A 19,107-nucleotide genomic window follows, 5' to 3' on the forward strand; every position below is an offset into this window, starting at 1 on the left:
GGCAAGTGCCCGGCAAGGTAAGGTTAGCAGGTCGCTTTTCTTGTCGTTACACATCAGACCGTGCACATTTTCCACTTTTTTGTGTATATGATTGTACTCCAGTTTTGTTTGTATGCACTATGAAATAATTAAGATATAACACACACCAGTCGACTTTGACATTTTTTTTGCCTTATGACATCTCAACATCGTGACTGTTTCACATTTTTTTTTTTTTGCTGCTGCATTGTATTATTCTGTGTATATTTTGCATCTGAACACTGTCAATGTCTTTGACATATTACGTCTTCTGTCATGTTATGCTGTATGCTTAAGTATGTTACCATAAACCAGTCATTATTTAGTGGGTATATGATTTAAATGCAAGACATTAATCTCTGTTCATCAATTTCAGAAAGAAATGATGTATGTAAGAAATAAATCCAACAGAAATGGGAATTTCACCTACGGAATAAACGAAAGGAGATGCAATAACTTTATGAGGAAGAGTAAATGGATCAGGATTAACAAGCATTAACAAGACTATACTATACTCATCACAGAATAGCAGTCTTAACTAATTTTTCTTTCAGAATACAAGGTGATTGATGCAGGCTGTCAGACTGAACTACACATCTTAGTTTTAGTGATGAAATATGCTAGAGATAAGGAATAGTTGTATAATGAGTAATGAAGTGATTTTTTGCAGATGATAATGAATACTGATGAATAATGATGAAGGATATGGTATTATGAATAATGAAGTTTTTCTTTACAGGTGATGATAATAATGAAGTTATGATGATATGGATAATGAAGTTTTCTTTACAGATGAGGATAATGTTGAAGTTATGTATTTATGCTACGTAGTTATTTAAGTATTTGTTGCAGTTTGCTTTGACAGCAGGTGTTACATTGCATAGTAGGATGACTGAAAGTTTTGGAAAGGACAGCTATGGAACACATTTTTATACACACTTCACTGCCTGTTAATTCGAAGTTCACTACTTTTCAGCATAGTGTGCGTTTCTTCTTTCAGGTCAATAATCCATTTTGTATTTTTTCCAGGAGAAGCTTTTCATGATACTTACTAAACCTGTTACTTATTATACCTGTTCTAGTACTTGCATTTTTATTTTTTACCCATTTGTGTTTATCACTTATAAATGTGATCACATATACTGCCTTGTTACATAACCTTGCTACAGCTGACTCATGACGAATGACGTTACCTATCCTCATTTGCTGCAATAGGTCAAAAGCAAATAGTGTTATGTTTCAGCAATTAATTATCGATCCCAACGCAATGCATTGCTAACAAAAAATGTATTACCAATCCCAAGTAGTGATACCAGTTTAAAAAAATTCTGAATAATACTGATTAGCTCTGAATAGTATGTCGCTTGAGTAATGACTTCTTAATGAGACAAAAAAAAGGTATATATTTAAGATAATGCTTTGTCACTAGCTAATAACTGCCACTGTTTATTGTAATGAGACTACTTATAATGCCTGTGATTATTAATGATTTGACTGTAATTAACTGATTTTAATAATGACTTTGTAATGATCTGAATACTACTGAATGAGGAACACTGTTTATTGTAATGAGACTACTTATAGTGCCTGTGATTATTAATGCTTTGATTGTAATTAACTGATTTTAATAATGACTTTGTAATGATCTGAATACTACTGAATGAGGAACACTGTTTATTGTAATGAGTACTTGTAATGCCCATGATTATTAATGCTATGACTGTAATTAACTGATTTTTAATAATGACTTCGTAATAATCTGAATAATACTGAATGATGATTCTATTCAATACTTGCTGGCCACTGAGTGCGAATAATTAATGTCACTCCACGAATTGTTATTAATTATGCCATTAATTAACTCTTGTTTTCAATGTTCATACTTTGTAATTGGAAATGAATGTGACTGTTTAATAATGCTTTGTAATTAGGAAAAGGCTAATGATTATTATTGGAACGACAAATGATTAATTATCTGTAATTAGACAAATGATTAATTAACTGTAATTAGACAAATGATTAATTAACGACAAATGATTAATCAACTGTAATTAGGAAAAGGATAATGAGTATTATTGGAATGACAAATGATTAATTAACTGTAATTAGGAGAAGGTTAATGATTCTTAATTATACTCGGTAACTGAAAAGAATGCGATTATTTCATAATACTTTGTAACCAGGAAAAGAAGGCTACTGATTCTATGTAAAACAATTAATGAACATTCTTCTGTAATACTGCATACTTGGTACAGAAATGTTCAATAACTGGGCTATGAATGCCGCAAACTACTAATTAAGTCTGTAATTGTCAATATTATGTGACATAATGTCCTTATCCTCATAAGCTAACTACCCTGAATTATTGCAATGTCCATTTGTCCTGTTTATCCTAGTGATCATGGAGCACTATATTTGGTTTTGCACTAATTCTACGTTGGTGTGCCTTGTAAGAGCGTGGTGTTGACATGACATGCTGTCCACCACCGTGAGCGATGAAGACATTATTATGGTCCCACTGTTTGGTGTACGTAATGTACTTCCAAAATGAAAACATGGAACATTACTACGACAGTTCAGTGTCTTGGCTACACTGATAAATTCTGATGGGAAAAGAACTTCAAGTTGTGTCACTTGGTGTTGTACTTCTGTGGAAAGATATGGACTTTCAGAACAGCTGTGTGCAATCTAAAGTGCTACAACCATGATGCAATCCTTCCCTTTCCTATCCTGATTCTTGTCACATAAAGAAAAAAATTTTTTGCTAACATCATTTATGTTCATAGGTTATACATTTTTCGATTCGCTGTACTCCAATGCGAGTACACTTATGTCACTTGTCATCATGATATTTGTTCTTACCAGTCTGTTTATTTGTTCTGAATATGCTAAAGAATTTTTTCAGTGCCTGTGCACTTTGTTATCTGTCAAATAATTTGTATATGCATTTTTTCTGATTTGCTACTATGTTTTGTATTCACATTTTGTCTTTGTCTGATATATTTTGTACTTAGTGCGTGTGCACAACATTTAAATATTCAGTAAGTTGTAGAATTTTGTTAATTAAAGAAAAATTTTGCTGCGCTTGGCAAGTCCAAATGACTCACCATCGCTGCCAAATTTTTGCCCCCCCCAGTGGAGGGTTATGAAACACGTATGTAACATAGCAGTGATGGCGAGGCATTGTAGCATCTGTGACCAGAGACTTTGCGCTTGACCGCGCGAGTGTTGCGAGCGGTTCTCAGTACTCTGTTATCAGTCGTTGCGAGTCTGTAGCTCTGTGTAGTCGTGCAGTGCTGTACGCTAATAGTCGTCATGCAGAGCGGTCGGTCAGTAGTAGCAGCCCAGTGCGGTTGTGTGATGTAGGCGGTCGGCAACACTGGTCAAGATGGTGAATGAGGTATACTATTAATTAATATAATCATTAGATAATGTAAAAATCTATTTACTGTAATTATTCTCCAACAAGTCCCCCAATAATAATTTTTATTTCAAAAGCATTTTTCAAAAATTTAATTTTTTATTGAACTAAAGATTTCGTTGCACTTCCCATTTCATTCCACTTCTTTTGAAGAAAAATTTCAGTAAATTCACAGAAAAAAGGAATATTATTATTTGCAATGCAGTTCCTCCAAGCCGTGCGCAGAAATAAGAGCAGAAATTTGACATCCAGTTATTCTGAGGTAAGACTTTAATTCTGATTGTTTTACACAGGGCCAAAGACCGATGTTTCGGTTTAATTGAATTTTCTTGTCACTGAATGGACTTTAATTTTTTGGTGAAGAATTTATATTTGAGTCAGATTGCGAATTTCACATTTTTGTTCCCATTGTCAGTACATTTCATTGTGGGCAGGTTACGCATAGCGCAATGTCCATTAGTATTCTTAAATAATATTGTCATTCATGTAAAAATTTTGTGGGGAGGTTACACTCGGCTCCCATTTCTATTAAGTATTGTCATTCTTTTTTCTTTTAAAAATTTTGTGGGGAGGTTACAACACTTCGCGCCTGGAGAAAGTGCGAGTCGGCGCCTTCACCTTAATGTCAGAACGCGAAAATTGCACTAGTAGCTTTTTTCAAGCAAGTTCTGTTCGTCCGTTCTCCGTAATCGTTTGGTATCTGATTAAACTGACATACTCGCCTATGGCTTTCGTAAACGAAAATTTCATTGTGACCCCGACGTGATTTGAACACGCAACCTTCTGATCTGGAGTCAGACGCGCTACCGTTGCGCCACGGAGTCGACGCTGCTTGGGTCTTGTCATGAATAGGTTCCTCGAACACTTACTGTACCGTTCAAACCTAAGAAATAATGACAGTAGGATCCACGAGACACTCGTCCCAGATGTACTTGCTCTGGCGGGGGTGTAACTCAGTGGTAGAGTGTCTGCTTCGCATGCAGAAAGTCCTGGGTTCAAATCCCAGCTCCTCCAATTTTTGTTTCTCCGTGCAGCAGTACATGAAAACTTTTGCCTATCATCATATTCTACAAAATTCAGTGTACAAGATTCTTCCCCCAAGCAAGTGGATTTCGTACAGTTCGACCTCATGGCGGGAGGACGATGACCTGCAAGACCCTGGGCTGCGATCCCCCCCATTGAAATGTTGCTCCAAAGCCTTCGATATGGCGTGCAGGGTGCATCTCAAACATGTATTTGCAACTCACCGCGACAATCGTCATTTGTTTTTTTCGAGATACTGAAAAATGAAGGGGGCACCCGGGATTGAACCGGGGACCTCTCGATCTGCAGTCGAATGCTCTACGACTTTTTTTTTTTTTTTTTTTTTTTTTTTTTTTCCTGTGAGGATCGAACTCACGACCTCTGGTTTACTAGACCAGCGCTCTGCCACTTTTGTTTTTTTTTTTTTTTTGTGAGTTAAATTACTCTACCACTTTTTTTTAAAGCACTTTGTTTTTTTATGCCTTATCCATTTTTTTTTTTTGGAGTTAAATTGCTCTACCACTTTTTTTTATGCCTTATCCATTTTTTTTTTTTTTTTTTCATCGAGATTGGTTTGGTTTCTACACCAAGATTCTCTTGAGAAAATTAGCATATTTCAATCTATAATCTCGTGTTTGTTCAAGCTGATGATGCTGAATGCGCAGAAATGTCAAAAAATCTTCTTCGCTCCGGTCTTCTTGTGTGAGAATATAGAAAACTGAATGTCCCATCAACCAATTGGCAGCATTTCTTTTAGTATTGGGGTAGGGGACGCCCTCAGGATGGAGGAGGTTAGTCGGTGTGATGGCATTATCGGAAGTTCTGAGTATAATTGCTAGCATGCGCCGAATGCAGCACCATACGTCGCTGATCGTATCACATGTAAACCTGTGTTCCTCGGTATCGAGGACGTTGCAGGTAGTGCAGTTTGGCGTTTCTGCCAGATGTATGGCGTGCAACTTAGAGTTCGTCGGCAGTTTTCTATTAACAGCAAAGTACCATACGACTCTCACCTTAGTCGGTAATCGGGGATCATGAATATTCTTCCAAATCGTATTCCAGTCATACTGTTGAAGTTTCCCCTCGATGCTGTTTCTGGGTTTTCCGTCAATCATGGTCTTGTACACGTCTTTGACTGTTGGCGTACCGTTGTGGAAAAGCGTTCTCGGAATGTAGCTGTATTCAATGAGAAAATGTTTGAGGTGCGAAAGCTCCGTCGGGAGGTGGTGCACGTCTATAGGCGGATCCAGACTGAGCGGGATTATTTCATTCAGAAGATGACCCACTAGATTACTCGGCGATTCTTTCCACAGTCGGTATGTCTTGCAAATATACAGTGCCTGTGCTTTACAGTAGATATCGGTAAGATTGAGACCACCTTTGTTGGCTGGTAACGTCAGCGTTTCATATTTAATTTTGAAAATATGACCCCTACTAACATAATGGCCGAGCGCTGCCAGCATCCGTTTCGCTATTGCTGGTGGTAATGGCAATATTTGGGCGACGTAGTTCACTTTGGACGTGATGTAGGTATTGGCGAGCTGTACCTTCTGCATAGCGTCCAGATTCCGTAGACTGTGTTGGTGGAGGCACGCCCGCATGGTCGTCAAAATGCGCCTGTAGTTGATAGCAACTGTTCGTCGGATATGGCGCGTGTATACTATGCCGAGGCTTTTCAGTGTGTCAAGGCGTTTCAGGTGTTCTCGAGCTCCAATGTCATCTCCGCGGCCGATCGGCAAAATTCCAGACTTCGCCATATTTATTTTAGCGCCGGAAGCAAGTTCATACTTCTTCGTAATTTGGAGCGCAGTGTCTAGTTCTTGGTTACTCCTGACTAGGAAACCGACATCATCAGCGTATGATTTACACGTGACTTTGTGGTCGTATATGTGTAATCCTTGCAGAACCGTGTTTAAATGGAACAGGAGCGGTTCGATTGCTATTGCAAACAATACCATGGACATTGGGCAACCTTGTCGTACCGAGCTACGAACCTTGATTGGGCTACTGAGTTGTCCATTGATCTGAATTTTAGAGGTACCATTCGTGAGCACGGAGTTGAGCATGGCTAAAAAATTCGGAGGAAAATTCATTTTCCGCATTACACTGAAAAGGTAAGAATGGCTCACTCTGTCGAATGCTTGTTCGAAATCGAGTGATACGATGGCGCATCGGAGTCTGCAAGCCGCCGCTATGGAAATGACATCCCTGTAATCACTTAAGGTCTGATATATCTTTCTATGCTTGCCAACACACGATTGGTAGGATCCTGTAACCGTGGTAATGACGGAGTGCAGCCGTTGCATGATGACGCGGGCGAAGATTTTGTAATCGCCGTTCAATAAGGTGATAGGTCGAAGATTACCAATTCCCTTGCCTCCTGGCTTTTTGGGGACCAGGACCACCGTCCCCTCACATAACTCTTCTGGGAGGGGGGCACTGGGATTCATGAGTTCATTGCATATGCACGTCAGCTTCGTCGCCATTTTTTGTCGAAAAATTTGATACAGTTCGGCAGGTAGTCCATCAGGTCCAGGTGATTTGTTCTTTGGACCTCTCAGTATGGCGTCCACCACTTCGTCCTCCGTTATAGCGGTAGTGAGGGTGCCGGCTTCATCCGAACTGAGTCTACCTGTTATCCCGTCGATGACTTCCCTTTGCGCCACGTCATCCGTTGGTGTGGTGGCCAACAATTCTGTATAATGCTTGTAGATTTCGTCCTTGATCTCGCACTGTTTGGTCAAGAACCGACCATCAGTAGTTGTCAGTTTAGTAATTATTTTCCTAATGTTCCGTTTATTTTCGTGTATCACATGATACATGGAGGTCGCTTCGTTCGGAACGGTGTTTTGCAAACGAGTCCTAATGCGGCAACCCTGAAGTTGTTGTCGTTTTAAAGTCAATAGTTTTGCTTGTATTCGTTTAATTTGTGCATAATTGTCTATTATCGTCAATCCGGCTTATGCAAGTCACGGAGGCACTGAAAATAAAATTCCACAGTTGCCTTTTGCCAGGCAGCCTTCTCGCGAGAGTAGCGTTTCAAGGTGTTCGTTATAGCAGGTTTGGCGCACTTGATCCACCAAATGAGCGGCGAGTTGTACTGCGGGAAACGTTTTTCACAATCGTCCCACGTATTGTTAAATGCTACGCGGCACGCCGGATCTAATAAATGAGCAACATTAAGTTTCCACTGTCCCCTGGCTTTGTAGGTGCCTTGTTTCGCCAAATTGATGGTACAAATATACGCGGCATGATCAGAAAATATGGTGGGCCAGATTTCGGAGTGTAGGACATTGGACTTCAAACCAGCTGTTGTATAGATCCGGTCTAAACGGCTCGCAGAATGGCTAGTGACGTGTGTGAAACCGGGCGCGTCACCATGCTGATGTTCCCACGTGTCAATAAGTCCCAACTCAGTGATGATGGTTTCAAGCTCCAGTGATTTAGTAAAGTTCGGCGTTTGGTCTTTCGGACGGATAACACAGTTAAAATCCCCGGCAAATATTATGTGATCATGACCCGTTCCGAACAGTGGAACTATCTCTTCTTTGAAGAAGACGGCTCGCCGCTGTCTGTTACCAGATCCGGAAGGTGCATAGAGATTAATGATTCGGGTGTCATTGACGGTGCCAGCTATACCTCTACAGTTGGGTAGTTTCTCAACGTTGCGGATTAGTATACCTTCTTTATATAATATAGCCGTTCCAAGTTCGTTATTGCTACTGGGGTTAACAATAGCGTTATAGCCCGGTATGTGCTCTAGGTCAATATCTGTCACTTCTTGTAACAATACGATATCGATGTCGGCTGCATAGACAACGTCCTGGAGATTCCGCAAATTCAGTGCACTCCGGATCTTATTAATATTTAATGTTGCAATCCGGTAAGCTTGTAAGCCCGCCAAATTTGCTTGAACGTAAGTGTGTAAAAGAACTGACTGCCTATCGTCCTACGGATCTAGATATAGTTTGTCTCTGCTAATGATCGCATGTTCAGTTAATAGAAATCTGCGTCATCATCAGTGCCCGTTCCTCGTGAGGAGGGGCGTCGCTGTTGGTTAGAGTCCCCTCCGCTAAGTCTAAGGTCCGGTGCAGCATTGTCTTCCGTCATGTCTTGATCTTGATCCTCATCGTCGTGATCATCAGCCCAGAGTGGGGAACGAGTGTCGTTTCGGGTCTCCTTGAGTCGTGGGCAAGCGTCTGTAGGTTGCGGCTCAGGTACTATGTCACTCTTTGGAGTCGGCCGTGTAGACGCGGAGAACACAAGGTCGTCAGTGCCACTGTCGGATGATGCTCCTGTCCGCGACTTCTTCAACGGTTTGCGATTACCGTCCTGTGGTGCTGGTGGTACGTCGGTCATTTTTTGTCTCACCTGTTTGATCTTGTCTCGCATGACAGGGGCAGTTTCGGCCGCTCCCTGGTGAGCAATCCTGCGCTTCTTAGTGTCCTTGGTATGATTCTCGATTTGTCTATCTGCTGCTACTATACCGTCGAGACCAGCCGCTGAATGGTTCTCACCAGCGACAGTGATGTTCAGGGAGCCTGCCGCAGAGCTGTTACGCGCAACATCGGCTGAGGGGCAATGGTCTTGTTGTGCTGGTTGTGCAGGAACGATGACCTCCTGGCCGGCTTCCGGTTCGGTGATGGCCATTTGACAGTCAATTAAGTCGCCCTCGGAAGCAGGTCTCTCGGTCGCTTTGGTCGTGGACGAGATCGTGCGCACCGCCGCAACGTATGTCAGCGGTAGCTGTGACATGGCGTGTGGGACTCCTGCCTCTCCGGTCGGTATTTGTGTTACGCGCCTTTGCAGGCACTGAGCACGAACGTGTCTTGCAGAACCACAACCCGCGCATGTTCGCGGTTGCCCCTCGTATATCACGATAGCTCTGTAGCCACAGACACTGACATAAGACGGGATATGCTTGACCATATCGATTTTGATCTGTCGAACACCATTTAAAACTTGAAATTTATGTGCAGAGGACCACCGCTCGGCAACATTACTAATGATAGTTCCATAAGGCTTCAAAACGGAATTAATTTGTTCAGCAGATATCTCAAATGGCAGTTCGAAAACGCGAACGGTCCTCACACCAAAATCAGCATGAGAAACTTGAACCTCGCCCACATTGCCATCAGAATGCTTAAACTTGAAAGTACCTCCACAGGATTCAACAACTTGGTCACATTTAGTCGCACTCCTGAGCTTCAAATACACCGTACTACTACAGATCGATGAATGAATGCCAATAATATCATCACCCGTTAACTTTACTGTCTCCTCAAGAAATCTCTCTATTTCAAATGAGGTAGGTCTCGCGAAATGGTTGTCGAAGACAAATTTCAACGTATCTTTTCGTACTAATTCAGCCATTACCACTTCAAGAGCGAATCGTCGACAGATAGAAGAGAAACGCTCTACAGCGTTTAACTCACCACAAACAGCGCTCGGCCAACAGCAGCGGCGACGTAAACACACCACATCCGCACGGCACGGCCGCCCAGGCCAGACTACGACTGAGCTATACCCCCTTTCACGATCTTTCTGTTCCCATAACTTAAGGAACAATATTATACTCTGCCTGGCTAAAGACGTCTAATCAAGCAAAATATTGCGTAATCATTATCTCTCAGTTATATATTAGCATTAAACGATATAAATATCAAAAATACTAGACACTTCGCGCCTGGAGAAAGTGCGAGTCGGCGCCTTCACCTTAATGTCGGAACGCGAAAATTGCACTAGTAGCTTTTTTCAAGCAAGTTCTGTTCGTCCGTTCTCCGTAATCGTTTGGTATCTGATTAAACTGACATACTCGCCTATGGCTTTCGTAAACGAAAATTTCATTGTGACCCCGACGTGATTTGAACACGTAACCTTCTGATCTGGAGTCAGACGCGCTACCGTTGCGCCACGGAGTCGACGCTGCTTAGGTCTTGTCATGAATAGGTTCCTCGAACACTTACTGTACCGTTCAAACCTAAGAAATAATGACAGTAGGATCCACGAGACACTCGTCCCAGATGTACTTGCTCTGGCGGGGTGTAACTCAGTGGTAGAGTGTCTGCTTCGCATGCAGAAAGTACTGGGTTCAAATCCCAGCTCCAACTTTTGTTTCTCCGTGCAGCAGTACATGAAAACTTTTGCCTATCATCATATTCTACAAAATTCAGTGTACAATATTCTTCCCCCAAGCAATTGGATTTCGTACAGTTCGACCTCATGGCGGGAGGACGATGACCTGCAAGACCCTGGGCTGCGATCCCCCCCATTGAAATGTTGCTCCAAAGCCTTCGATATGGCGTGCAGGGTGCATCTCAAACATGTATTTGCAACTCACCGCGACAATCGTCATTTGTTTTTTTCGAGATACTGAAAAATGAACTTGCACCCGGGATTGAACCGGGGACCTCTCGATCTGCAGTCGAATGCTCTACGACTGAGCTATACCCCCTTTCACGATCTTTCTGTTCCCATAACTTAAGGAACAATATTATACTCTGCCTGGCTAAAGACGTCTAATCAAGCAAAATATTGCGTAATCATTATCTCTCAGTTATATATTAGCATTAAACGATATAAATATCAAAAATACTAGACACTTCGCGCCTGGAGAAAGTGCGAGTCGGCGCCTTCACCTTAATGTCAGAACGCGAAAATTGCACTAGTAGCATTTTTCAAGCAAGTTCTGTTCGTCCGTTCTCCGTAATCGTTTGGTATCTGATTAAACTGACATACTCGCCTATGGCTTTCGTAAACGAAAATTTCATTGTGACCCCGACGTGGTTTGAACACGCAACCTTCTGATCTGGAGTCAGACGCGCTACCGTTGCGCCACGGAGTCGACGCTGCTTAGGTCTTGTAATGAATAGTTTCCTCGAACACTTACTGTACCGTTCAAACCTAAGAAATAATGACAGTAGGATCCACGAGACACTCGTCCCAGATGTACTTGCTTTGGCGGGGGTGTAACTCAGTGGTAGAGTGTCTGCTTCGCATGCAGGAAGTCCTGGGTTCAAATCCCAGCTCCTCCAATTTTTGTTTCTCCGTGCAGCAGTACATGAAAACTTTTGCCTATCATCATATTCTACAAAATTCAGTGTACAAGATTCTTCCCCCAAGCAAGTGGATTTCGTACAGTTCGACCTCATGGCGGGAGGACGATGACCTGCAAGACCCTGGGCTGCGATCCCCCCCATTGAAATGTTGCTCCAAAGCCTTCGATATGGCGTGCAGGGTGCATCTCAAACATGTATTTGCAACTCACCGCGACAATCGTCATTTGTTTTTTTCGAGATACTGAAAAATGAAGGGGGCACCCGGGATTGAACCGGGGACCTCTCGATCTGCAGTCGAATGCTCTACGACTGAGCTATACCCCCTTTCACGATCTTTCTGTTCCCATAACTTAAGGAACAATATTATACTCTGCCTGGCTAAAGACGTCTAATCAAGCAAAATATTGCGTAATCATTATCTCTCAGTTATATATTAGCATTAAACGATATAAATATAAAAAATACTAGACACTTCGCGCCTGGAGAAAGTGCGAGTCGGCGCCTTCACCTTAATGTCAGAACGCGAAAATTGCACTAGTAGCTTTTTTCAAGCAAGTTCTGTTCGTCCGTTCTCCGTAATCGTTTGGTATCTGATTAAACTGACATACTCGCCTATGGCTTTCGTAAACGAAAATTTCATTGTGACCCCGACGTGATTTGAACACGCAACCTTCTGATCTGGAGTCAGACGCGCTACCATTGCGCCACGGAGTCGACGCTGCTTAGGTCTTGTCATGAATAGGTTCCTCGAACACTTACTGTACCGTTCAAACCTAAGAAATAATGACAGTAGGATCCACGAGACACTCGTCCCAGATGTACTTGCTCTGGCGGGGGTGTAACTCAGTGGTCAGTCGCGCTTGCGACATCGTGCCGGTCGGACGTATCAGTGCTCCGCTCCGCCGCGTGTTCACAAGGCGTGTTTACACTCATATTTCTGTTTGCAAGTGTTGTGTTCTTCTGCAGTTTATATCGTTTTCCATTTGTATTTTTGTTGCGGTATTATTGTAGCGGGTTTACCGCTCGCTATCTGCTGCAATGTCCAGGTTATTTCCGCGAAAGTGTACACTCCGTTTTGATTTCGACAAGTCCACCCGATCTGTGCAACCGAGTTCACTGGAGATACATGATTGGATCGTTGATGTTATTGGGATTACATCTGACCAAGTGCACACCGCCTATTATGATACCGAGCAGTATTGTTTCTTTGTTAAATTACTGAATCCTGTATTACTGGAGAAGATCATGACGAAGCACGGAGGAAGTGCTATTTTCCGACACCGGGACGACTCTGTAAGTACAGTGCTAATTTCCAATGCCGATGTAGACTACACGAACGTGCGTATTTTCAACTTACCCCCTGAAGTAGAAAATTGTTATCTAAAGGAGGTACTGTCCAAATTCGGTGACGTTAAACAGATTCGACATGAACGGTGGTCAAGTCAACATAGGTTGCAATGTTACAGTGGCGTTCGATCTGTAGAAATGCATGTCAAGCAAAATATTCCATCCCATATACTTGTTTGTGACTATAAGGCTCACGTTACTTACATTGGCCAAACACCGACCTGTCATATCTGTAATGAGAGTGGTCACTTGCGTCAAGACTGCCCCAGGCGCATGTTTGTGTTAAAGAATTCCCTCCAGCAGCGTAAAAGGCTTACTTTGGCGGATGTAGTGGCAGCCAAGCCGATGACAGAGATTGGGCTCCCTAGTTCTGAAATGCCTTCGGAACAGCAACAGGAAATTCGCTCTGAGGAGTTTCCGGTTCTGGTTCGGAGAGAAAAAGGTGCGTTGCCCCCTGCAAAACTCGATGCCGCGACCAATAAGAGGCGCAGGACTTGTGACAGCAGTGGCTCTGATAACGACACCTCTAGTGCGCATGAGACCGCGAAAAAGGACGATCAGGAATCCGGCTCGGAAGCGAAAGCTCCCATCGGTGAGGCTATTGTGGACGCTTCTCCTCCCACAATTTCAAGTGCCGATACTTCCGTGGAAGTTAAGCAGTTACCGCTGGCTAGTGCCTTAGAACTTCCGCGACAGCCAACACCGGCCGACCAACCTGTACGTGTGGCTCACATTCCTGCAGGCAGTACACACACAAAGGCCTGTGATGGTGGTATACAAACATCTCTGAGCGCAAACGGTACACATCACGTGGCAGCCGCTTCGGTTCAGGACTCACAACAAGGGGAATGTCAACAACTCCAGGAAATAATACAAACACAGCTGTCCGGGTCTGTCGGTGACAACAAACAGCTGCGGGCAGAGAATGTTGCCAAACAGGCTGATAGTGCGAGTGATAGTTCAGCTGCTCGCTCGCCGGCGGTGTCGCCGCGTGCCATCCCTTCGCGGGATGTGCCGGGAGAGCAGCTTGACATCACCCACGACCCTCCCACGCCGCCAGCTGCAGAGGTGCTCCACAGTGTCCGCCCCAGGATCCGAGTGCAGCCTAATGTAAATGCTGTGCGTAAAAAGAGTAAGAACAAAGACGCACGACTACAACTCAGTGACGTCACAGACACGAATTTCCTGCCACAAATATGGAATGGCATGAAGATGTTGCCCTTTAAAGATATTTGCTCCTTCCGCCTCTTCCACGTACTGTCATAATGTCGCAGGCCTATACGATCACGACATTAAATATTAATAAAATCCGGTCGGAGGTGAAACTGAGTGCCTTAAAACAATATCTCTATGAGTCGGGAACAGATATCGCTCTTTTGCAGGAGGTGGCCATGCCACACTTAACTCTTCCTGGTTTTGTTGCTATTACAAATTTTTCCCCCGACTCGAACGTGGGGACTGCCATCTTACTTAGAGAAGACATTCCCGCCACTCAGGTTGACAAGTTAGATTCCGGTAGAGGTGTGGGTGTCACCGTTTTTGGCGTCACCATCATTAACTTGTACCCGCCTTCTGGCAGTACCTATAGGGCGGAACGAGCAAACTTTTTTAAGGAACAAATCATCTATTTGTTACGGAAAAATCCCGAACGTGTTATCATTGGAGGTGATTTTAATTGTGTTTTATCCCAGAAAGATCAGTCCCCGAATTTTAATTATTCGCCTGAATTAAAGCGTCTCGTGACCGACCTCAAACTGAAAGACGCGTGGGAAATTAGGTACCCGACCTTGGTACGATTCACACACATCGTCGCGAATTCCTGCAGCAGAATTGACAGGATTTATGTTTCCGACGTTTTAGAGAATGTCTTGTTACAAATTGAAACAATACCCTCCAGCTTCTCTGATCACAGTGGTGTCGTTGCGTGCCTGAATTTGCTGCCACAACCAACGCGTTGGTATAAAAATCAATGGAACTTGAACGTCTCCTTATTAACGGATGCTGACCTAGAGGCGGCGGTGCGACGCGCTTGGGAGCAGTGCTTGCGCACTACCACAAACTTTCGTAGCACCATAGCGTGGTGGACTCAGCATGCAAAACCCAAACTGCGAAAAGTTGTTATATTCTTCGGTATTGAAAGAGCAGCCGCGATAAAGAAGACGATGGAGTTCTACTACACTGTCTTACGCGACCTCTGTGATAGAGCCGACGCCGCGCACACCAGAATAGACGACATTCGAAAAATAAAGGCGAAATTAATCAATCTTAAGAGGATGCAACTGGAAGGTCTTAAGATCAAATCTAAAGTGAAGTCGGTCAGGGACGATGAAACAGCCGCTCTATACCACCTTGTCAAACATGCTAAGAACAGAAGGAGGACTTTTATTGAGGCCCTGAACTCGGTGATGGCCCGACTGTCGACACCCAGCGAGAGATTATCAAGGCACTACACGACTATTTTGTTGACACCTACACGTCAGCGGCTACTCATGACGGCTGCTATGACGAACTGTTTAGTGCCATTTCCTCTACTATAACTAGAGAAGACAATGACACAATTTCATTAGAATTTAGTAATAAAGATGTTTTGGAGATTGTCTGCCACTCGCCGATCAGGAAGTCCCCTGGTCCTGACGGATTACCCATTGAATTTTACAGGAGGTATTGGCACATCATCAGGGACAAAATCACCCAATTAGTGAACGAAGTTTTTCAAGGGAAGCCTCTACTACTTGCCTTTAAGGAATGCACAATTGTGCTTATCCCTAAAGGCAGAGGTACCAAAAATATCGCCAACTTCCGCCCCATTTCATTGTTAAACTCCGATTATAAAATAGTCGCCCGTGCAATCAACACGCGAATGATGCCCCTCACTGCTAAATTCATTGGACGTCAGCAGACATGTGCCTTCGGGAGAACTGTATTGCAAACGGCCGCTTTTTACCGGGATATCATTGCGTTAACGAACGCCAGTAACGTGAAGTGTGGGCTGATCTTTCTGGACTTTTTTAAAGCCTTTGACCTCGTCGCTCACGAGTACCTCCTTGAAACCATGAAAAGATTCGGTTTCTTGCAGAACGCGATTGACATGATCACAAACATGGCACTAGGGATCAACGCAAGGCTTTCTGTCAACTCGCAACTAACCCAACCGATTCCAGTCAACAGAGGGATTCCACAAGGCAGCCCTTTGTCCATGTTCCTTTTTGTTCTTTCACTCGAACCTCTGTTACTCCAACTGCAGGCAAAACTCACAGGGCTAACACTTTCAGGAGAAAAAACTGTCGTAGGCGCCTAAGCCGACGATGTGGGTGTGGTTGTCCGCAATGAGAATGATGTCACCACTTTAGCGGCTCACCTCCAGCAATACTGTTTGGCGTCGGGGGCTAAATTGAATGACAAGAAAAGTAAATTTATTAACCTCTGCGGCCTCCAGCATTTGCGAGTTGGCTACGCTCAGGAAGTCAGCGTCCACAAGGCTCTCGGCATCATATTGACGGCGTCCTCTTTAAAGATGGCGGCGGCAAACTGGAGGGAAATAGTGCGTAAACTTAACGGTGCTCTCATTGACAATTCCCACAGAAGCCTCAATCAATTTGATCGGATTCATCTGGCCAACTCCTGTATTTTATCCAAAGCCTTCTACACGGCGCAGCTCCTGCCACTGCCTGCAGTCATTGCTAAGCAAATTATGTCGAAGGTGACCAATTTTATTTGGAGAGGGGAAATTTTTCGCGTGTCTGCCAAAACTGCGACACTCCACCCCCAGAATGGAGGGATGGGATTAGTAGATATCAAGGTGAAAGCGATGGCTCTCTATGTTACAAGGACGACCGCTATAATTAACAATGATCCTTCCGGCATTACAGCGCAATTATTCACTGCCGTCAGGCCGCAAAGTCTTGACCCACCGCTGAATATTCAGCCCATCAGTTATCGGCTAAAACATATCAGAGATTATTACCTTTCACGGAGCTACATCGGTAAAGAGGTCATAAACTCGCAACGTTTAACTGCACAAGCCATAATAGCGGACTGGAGACAACACGAAGGAACGAATCCTTTGGCAACGAAGCTCGGTGGCATGAACTGGGATATTGTATGGCGCAATGTCAGTTCCCGTGTCCTCAGTTCCGGTGCTCGCACTGCCTGGTACAAAGCCATCAATGATGTGGTTAGCACGAACGAGAGGTTACATAAAATCGGGCTCAGTGACACCCCTCTCTGTCGTCGCTGCCAACTGACGGATACAGTTATCCACCGTTACACCTGCGGGGACCGTCTCCAGAACTGGGTTTGGCTTCGACAAAAAATAGCTCTTATTACCAGGACTACAACCGCCAATGTTTCGTCAGCACTACTGTCTCGTCCTGATGTGCATTTTTATCCGCAGACGAAAAACAATGCAGTTTTGTGGTTGATGGGTACCTATTCCAGCTACGTCTTTAATAATTTTGGCGGTGACAATTATTTGGAATTCAAGATTTTTATGGATATCGAATTTGCCAAAACATGTACGTACCCGAATCATGGGAAACTCTTCGGCAATATGCTTAAAATAGCGTTTCATCGCATGGGTATCGGATAGGTCAACTGAGTGTGAAGGGGTGAGGCCGGGCCGCGGGACACCAGTAGTGCCGCGACGAGGCCCCACTGCTTCTGTGTTGCGTCCGGACTCCCCCTCACACTGCGGCCTTCAATGACTCGCTGGACACTGGCTACAGGACCTTTCATTGAGTGAGATACGAAGCTGTGTTTATGTTACGTTTATTCTTCGAGCAGCACTTCTACTATGCCCAAGGGCGAAGTCTTTTCGTTGTCTTTTTCACCATTCCAATTTATTTTCATAGAAGGTTACGGGTTTCGTTTTTAAAAAAAAAAAAAAAAAAAAAAAAAAAAAAAGTGGTAGAGTGTCTGCTTCGCATGCAGAAAGTCCTGGGTTCAAATCCCAGCTCCTCCAATTTTTGTTTCTCCGTGCAGCAGTACATGAAAACTTTTGCCTATCATCATATTCTACAAAATTCAGTGTACAAGATTCTTCCCCCAAGCAAGTGGATTTCGTACAGTTCGACCTCATGGCGGGAGGACGATGACCTGCAAGACCCTGGGCTGCGATCCCCCCCATTGAAATGTTGCTCCAAAGCCTTCGATATGGCGTGCAGGGTGCATCTCAAACATGTATTTGCAACTCACCGCGACAATCGTCATTTGTTTTTTCGAGATACTGAAAAATGAAGGGAGCACCCGGGATTGAACCGGGGACCTCTCGATCTGCAGTCGAATGCTCTACGACTTTTTTTTTTTTTTTTAAATGCCTGCAATTCAGTCTCAGCACATTATGAGAAAATGAATGCGTAATTATTATTCCTCTAACAAATATATCTATTGAAAAAAATATTAAGGAACATCCACAACACAGCCACTTCAAAAGAAGTACACTACTGAAATTAAAATCCTAAAACATGACTATATAATGTAGACTGCTTACTGAAATAAAGATTAAAAACACGAAAAACTTCAGTCCTGGTGTAGAGAAGAAACATACATAAAGGCGGCAAATCCAGAAACAGTATAAAAGAAAATGGCTCACACAGGTGACCTTAGCCAACACCCTCTCTTTCAAATGTCAGGCTAAGCATATTGGCAAAATCATCTCGGAGGCCTGGCAATCGCAAGCGCTGCCAGTAAGCAGTAAGCATGTACTGCCGAAACGCTAGGTGTCCATCCTCTTCATGACAACTGTTGACAAAATGTACGAAATGGCCAATCAACCACATGACGGTATGGAGCTTCGTTCGCGGAAAAAAGGAAGAATCGGGCCGGACGATGATGTCAATAGTATAAGCGGCTTCAGCAGACCTAGTGACAAAAGCAAGTTGTTTCCTGAGCCAACGCCAATTAGCAAGGTGCCCACAGCAGGTGAATCGATGTTCAAGGGTATCCACGAGACCGCACCGAGTACAGGTGTCCGTGTCAGAAAGACCAATACGGTGCAGTCGTACATTGGTGGGAACCAAATTATTTATTACCCTATACCACGTGGACGCCACGGCCATAGAGTGGATCGGCAGACTAACATTCTTCCAGACGTTCCTCCAGGACACAGGTGGAGACGCCAGTTCTATTGGATTGGGACCGGCCAGCCCCTCCCAGCGGGCAATCAAGCCCTTGGTCGTTGGCACCGGTCGCCGCAAGAAAACGTCACCGAGGTAACTCACCGCAATGTAAAATTCCCGAATG

The 19,107-nt window shown here is 43.8% G+C and overlaps 8 non-coding genes across 8 annotated transcripts; 3 read left to right on the forward strand and 5 right to left on the reverse strand.

Moving 5' to 3' along the window:
- Window positions 1-4,191: 4,191 nt before the first annotated feature.
- Trnaw-cca (transfer RNA tryptophan (anticodon CCA)) lies at window positions 4,192-4,263 on the reverse strand. Its single transcript has one exon. It is a non-coding gene; the product is annotated as a tRNA-Trp (tRNA).
- Window positions 4,264-4,381: 118 nt separating this feature from the next.
- Window positions 4,382-4,453, forward strand: Trnaa-cgc (transfer RNA alanine (anticodon CGC)). Its single transcript has one exon. It is a non-coding gene; the product is annotated as a tRNA-Ala (tRNA).
- Window positions 4,454-10,311: 5,858 nt separating this feature from the next.
- Trnaw-cca (transfer RNA tryptophan (anticodon CCA)) lies at window positions 10,312-10,383 on the reverse strand. Its single transcript has one exon. It is a non-coding gene; the product is annotated as a tRNA-Trp (tRNA).
- A 118-nt stretch (window positions 10,384-10,501) lies between these two features.
- Window positions 10,502-10,572, forward strand: Trnaa-cgc (transfer RNA alanine (anticodon CGC)). Its single transcript has one exon. It is a non-coding gene; the product is annotated as a tRNA-Ala (tRNA).
- A 662-nt stretch (window positions 10,573-11,234) lies between these two features.
- Window positions 11,235-11,306, reverse strand: Trnaw-cca (transfer RNA tryptophan (anticodon CCA)). The gene has a single exon. It is a non-coding gene; the product is annotated as a tRNA-Trp (tRNA).
- A 118-nt stretch (window positions 11,307-11,424) lies between these two features.
- Window positions 11,425-11,496, forward strand: Trnaa-cgc (transfer RNA alanine (anticodon CGC)). Its single transcript has one exon. It is a non-coding gene; the product is annotated as a tRNA-Ala (tRNA).
- Window positions 11,497-11,772: 276 nt separating this feature from the next.
- Trnac-gca (transfer RNA cysteine (anticodon GCA)) lies at window positions 11,773-11,844 on the reverse strand. The gene has a single exon. It is a non-coding gene; the product is annotated as a tRNA-Cys (tRNA).
- Window positions 11,845-12,162: 318 nt separating this feature from the next.
- On the reverse strand, window positions 12,163-12,234 carry Trnaw-cca (transfer RNA tryptophan (anticodon CCA)). The gene has a single exon. It is a non-coding gene; the product is annotated as a tRNA-Trp (tRNA).
- Window positions 12,235-19,107: the final 6,873 nt, after the last annotated feature.

The sequence above is a fragment of the Schistocerca serialis genome, chromosome 4 (assembly GCF_023864345.2).
Source record: "Schistocerca serialis cubense isolate TAMUIC-IGC-003099 chromosome 4, iqSchSeri2.2, whole genome shotgun sequence".
Taxonomy (NCBI): Eukaryota; Metazoa; Arthropoda; class Insecta; order Orthoptera; family Acrididae; genus Schistocerca; species Schistocerca serialis.